The sequence below is a fragment of the Megascapheus bottae genome, unplaced genomic scaffold, assembly GCF_031878675.1.
Source record: "Megascapheus bottae isolate mThoBot1 unplaced genomic scaffold, mThoBot2.hap1 HAP1_SCAFFOLD_77, whole genome shotgun sequence".
NCBI lineage: Eukaryota > Metazoa > Chordata > Mammalia > Rodentia > Geomyidae > Megascapheus > Megascapheus bottae.
Window position 1 is genome coordinate 538,549 of NW_028327771.1, and position 5,740 is coordinate 544,288.

The window sequence follows — 5,740 nt, forward strand, 5'->3', positions numbered from 1 at the left end:
CCTGTGGGATGACTGGAAAGCAGCTGGAGAGAGTTTTTATGAATACATCTTTTTCTTGTTCTTTTGTTCATTGTTTATTTCTGTTACTATCATTTTAAAATAAACTGATATGATCCAAAGATTTTTAATAAGCTTTTGGGTAGCCACAAAGCCAAAACCTACAATAGACCAACCAAAAATAGAAAGTAGGAATCAAAGTACACTGTGAGACTAATTCACTGAACTATCGAAGATGAGCATAAAGAAAGGAAGAAAAATAAATGATCAAGATATATTGTAATCATAAATCTTTGCTAAATGGTGAGTCCTTTGCACAACTACGTGAAGATATAATAATAACACTGAGAACACAAAAATGAAAAAAGAAAGTGAAAATTTGAATGTAAGTCATATAAGAGCCATAAATAATCATCAAAAAAAACCTTACCTGGGCTGGGAGTTTGGCCTAGTGGTTAAAGTGCTTGCCTAGCATGCACAAACACCCGGGTTCAATTCCTTGGTACCACATAAGTACAAAAAAGCCGGAAATGGTGCTGAGGCTCAAGTGCTAGAGCTCTAGCCTTGAGAAAGTCCAAGGACAGTGCTCAGGCCCTGAGCTCAAGCCTAGGACTGGCAAAAAAAAAAAGAAAAAAGAAAACCTTACCTAACCAAAACTACCATAAATATAAATAGTAGGATTCTCCAATCAAAAGATATAGGTGACTGAGAAACTGCCTTTTCTTTTTTTTAGTGGATTCTGGGGCTTGAACTCTGGGCCTAGGCTCTGTCCCTGAGCCCTTGAGCTCAAGGTTAGGGTTCTACCATGTTAAGCCACAGCTCCACTTCCGGTTTCCTGGTGGTTAATTGGATGTAAGAGTCTCATGGACTTTGTTGCTGAGGCTGGCTTTGAACCTTAATCCTCAGATCTCCGCCTCCTGAGTAGCTAGGATTACAGGTGTGAACCACCAGCGCCTGGCTGGGAGACTGCCTTTGAAGAAAAGTGTATCTTGTGTTCTCTCTTCTCTCTTTCCCTTTCTCTTTTCTCTCTCTCTCTCTCTCTCTCTCTCTCTCTCTCTCTCTCTCTCTCTCTCTCCTCTGTCTCTCTCTCTCCTCTTCTTTGTCTCTCCCTTCTCTCTCATCTCTCTTCTCTCTCTCTATCTCATCATTCTCTCTCCTCCCTCTCTTTCTTTACTGTCTCCTCTCTCTCACCCCTTTCTCCTTTCTTTCCTCTCTCCTCTCTGTCTTCTCTTCACCTTCTCTCTCTCCCTCATATTTCTTTTTTCTCTCTCCTCTTTTCTCTCCCCTTCCTCTCCTCTCTCCCCCCTCCTCCATTCTCCTTTCCCCCTTTCTTCCTCACCCCAGTGCACCATGAGGTGAGTTGTAAGTTTCTCTGTATCATTACTTCCAATGAGCCTCATTATGGCCCAGAATCAACAGAGCTAAATGACCACGAATTAAAACCATGAGTAAAAAGTAAAGCCTTTGTGTATGAGAAACCTACTGCTAGTATTACACTTAATGGAGAAAATCTAAAGCCATTCCCTCTAAAATCAGGAACGAGACAAGGATGCCCACTCTCTCCACTCCTCTTTAACATAGTACTAGAATTCCTAGCCAGTGCAATAAGGCAAGAAGCAAGCATAAAGGGGATCCAAGTAGGGAAAGAGGAAATAAAACTATCCCTCTTTGCAGATGACATGATTCTGTATTTAAAGAATCCTATAGACTCTACTCCCAAGCTCCTTGAGCTGATTCACAGCTTTGGAAGAGTAGCAGGCTATAAAATCAACCCTCAAAAATCGACTGGCTTCCTTTATGCCAACAGTGAGAGGAACGAGGCAATAATCAGGAAAGAAACTCCTTTCACAATAGCCTCAAAGAAAATAAAGTACCTAGGAATTAGCTTAACTAAGAATGTAAAGGACCGTTTAGATGAAAACTTTAAAACCCTAAAAAAGGAAATTAAAGCAGAACTAGGGAAATGGAAAAACCTCCCATGCTCCTGGATTGGAAGAATCAACATTGTGAAAATGACAATCTTGCCAAGAGCTATCTACAAATTCAATGCAATACCCATCAACATCCCAATGTCATTCTTTAAAGAAATAGAAGAGGCAATCCAAAATTTCATATGGAATAATAAAAGACCCCGTATAGCAAAAACACTTCTTAGCAGAAAGAACAGCGCTGGAGGAATTTCAATTCCAAACTTTAGACTCTATTACAGAGCTATAATTATCAAAACAGCTTGGTACTGGCACAGGAACAGGCCTGAAGACCAATGGAATAGAACTGACGACCCAGATATTAAACCACAGACCTATGGCCACCTAATCTTTGACAAGGGAGCCAAAAAAATAGAATGGAAGAAAGACAGCCTCTTCAACAAGTTGTGCTGGCAGAACTGATTAAGCACCTGCAGAAAACTAAAGCTGGATCCTTCTTTGTCACCTTGCACTAGAATTAACTCCAAATGGATCAAAGACCTGGAGGTAAAAGCTGACACACTGAAAACTCTACAGGAAGGAATAGGAGATACACTAGGCCTCCTTGGCACAGGTCGAAACTTTCTTAATAAGGACCAAGAATCACAACAAATCAGAGAAAGGCTGGATAAGTGGGACTGCATTAAACTGCAGAGCTTTTGTATGGCAAAGGACAGAGCTAGTAAACTAATCAGGAAGCCTACAGAGTGGGAGAAGATCTTCACCGTCCAAACAATGGACAAAGGCCTCATATCTAAAATATATCAACAACTCAAAAAATTGAATCACTCCAAAACTAACCTCCAAAGTAACAACCATCCCATTAAAAAATGGGCCAAAGACTTAAAGAGAATCTTCTCTGAAGAAGAAACAAAAATGGCCTATAGACACATGAAGAAATGCTCAACATCTCTGGTCATAAAAGAAATGCAAATCAAAACAACTCTAAGATTCCACCTCACTCCAGCTAGAATGGCCAGGATCAGGAAAACGAATGACAACAGATGCTGGAGGGGATGTGGCCAGGAGGGATCACTACTACACTGTTGATGGGAGTGCAAACTCGTTCAACCACTATGGAAAGCAGTGTGGCAGTGCCTCAAAAGGCTAAACATAGAACTCCCCTATGACCCAGCAATTCCACTACTTGGCATTTACCCAACCACCCAGAAACAAGGACATACTAAACCCACCAGCACAACAATGTTCATTGCAGCACTATTCACCATAGCAAAGATATGGAACCAACCTAGATGTCCCTCAGTTGATGAGTGCATCAACAAGTTGTGGTATTTGTACACAATGGAATTCTATGCTGCTGTCAGAAAGAATGACATTGCCCCATTTGTTAGGAAATGGAAAGACTTAGAAAAAATCCTATTAAGTGAAGTAAGCCAGACTCAAAGGAACTTAGGCTCAATGGTTTCCCTCATTCGTCATAATCAGTAGAAACCTTGGGCTCTACTAGAAGAGATCTGCAATAGAGCAAAATCTCGATACATAAGGACATATAATGTGAAGCTAATTGAAAGGACCTCCAGGATAGTGAAACAAAAGCCATATAATGAATGATTGTTGTCCTTAATGTACTATGTTGTCTCTCATCCCCTTTGCTGTCCCTTGGTTATCTCATATTGGTATAGTATCTCACTTTGTTATCTGATATATTGAATTTATTTGTATTTGGATATTTGAAATTTGATAGGGAAGGGGGGAAAACCAAGACGGGTGGGGGGTGTGGGGGGGAGGGAAACGGGTACCAAGACATGTGAAAGGGTATCAAGGTATGTGAATTAATGCACCTTCTATCTGGCAAATATCATGTAACCCTTTTACTAATTACAATAAAAAATGATGCTAATGAGCTACCCCAAACAAAATTAAATTGCAATGACAGGTCTCACCTTCAAAGTTATTAGAACCATACGAAGAAGTACATGAGGGAAGTTGGGAGGACTTTTTCTTCCTGGAGCAGAGTAAGCATACCTGTCTCAGCACATGTAGTGCTCTAGAAAGCATCTGCTTACTGAAATAAGAAATTCAATCAGTCATTTTACACAGCCTGGAAATAACATTAACCAGCTCTTGACTGGACTTTGGAGGAAAGTTGGCCTACCAACTTATATTCAAAAGACGATGCCATGAACTTTAGTTGACCTGTCATTGACCAATTTAGATAGACAAACCATGGTATTGATTGACATTCATCCCAACATGCAACTCAGCCCAGAAGTTTACTCTCAAGTTATTGTATATGTTGAGAGAGGCTGAAAGTAAATCCAATAATACACAATGAAATATAAAATTACCAGACTGCCATTGCATAAAACTTTGAGCAAAAGGGAATGAAGTTGAAAAGTGTTACAAGAAACCGAACCACCCTGACAAGTCCATTGTCTCATATGAGAAGGGAAAAAAATCCCTTGCTAGAGAATTATCTTCAGCAATGATCTAAAGTTTTTCTCTTTTAACATGTACCTTGATGAGAGGAGGGTTGGAAACAGGGACAAAAACATAAGAAGGAGTATCAATGTGTGAGAAGAAATGCACCCACCACCTGACGAATGTAACTGTAACCCCTCTATACATTACTCCAACAATAAATGTTTTTAAAATGTACCTTGATGATTAAAAATTAGATGCCCATTCTCAAATTAAGAAAATAAACCAGGATAAAAGGATATGGAAAAAAAAAGTTACTAGGAAGGGGCCGGAGTGTGGCCTAGTGGTAGAGTGCTTGCCTAGCATGCAGGAAGACACAGGTTCAATTCCTTGGCTTCTCAGAAATTAGTCCTTTTTTTGTTGCCTGGCTGTGGAGGAAAAGGATCTCCTTGAATTTGTGTCTGGATACAGAAGATTCTTCTGTACTAGAGATGTAGAATTGAGAGCAAGGAGGAGGAGGGGAAGGTGAGCTGTAGAGCCCATGTCTATTTCCCATAGTTTTATTTGCTCTCTTACCTTTCTAATAACCCTGGCTAAGTTGTCTTCTTGGACCAAAAAAGATACCTGACCACCATCTACCTTCAGCTACATGCCTTTTCTCCTCATCTTTATTAAATAGAGAAAAAAATTCACCCTCACTTTTCATATGCTTCACTGTATTTTCACAAGGTAGTTAAGTGCTGCTGTCTCCCCCCGCCACTCCCCAACTGCATAACCATGATTCAGGGTTTTCTTCCCTTCCAAACGTCTGCTTGTTTCTCTCTAGGAGGTCTACTGACTGTCTACTTTTATGAAGGCAGTGCCCGCATCCCTGTTTTCAGAGCTGATTTCCATAGGTCAGGTTATTTAGGGGCTGCAGGAGCTGAGGTGAGATCAGCACTGCCACCTGGTGGTGAGAGATAAGATTCCAGCCCTTTTTTTTTTTTTTTTTTGGTGGGTCATGGGGCTTGATCTGGCCTGGGCACTGTCCCTGAGCTCTTCAGCTCAAAGCTACCACCCTACCCTTGAGCCAAGCCTCACTTCCATTTTTCTAGATGTTAATTGGAGATAAGTGTCTCAGGTTCTTTTGTGCCCAGGCTGGCTTTGAACCTTAATCCTCAGATCTCAGCCTCCTGAGTAGTTAGGATTACAGGCATGAGCCACCGCACCTACACCAGCCTTTTCTGAGGGTGAGGGAGAGGAGTGTGAGGAAAAAGTAGTCTTTTCTGTCAAACTGAAATGCTTTTGTATTGTATATTGATATTTTTTGGTATTATTTGCTTTTTTAAAATATATTTTTATTGTAATTAATAGAAGGGTTACATGATATTTGCCAGATAAATGGTGCATTAATT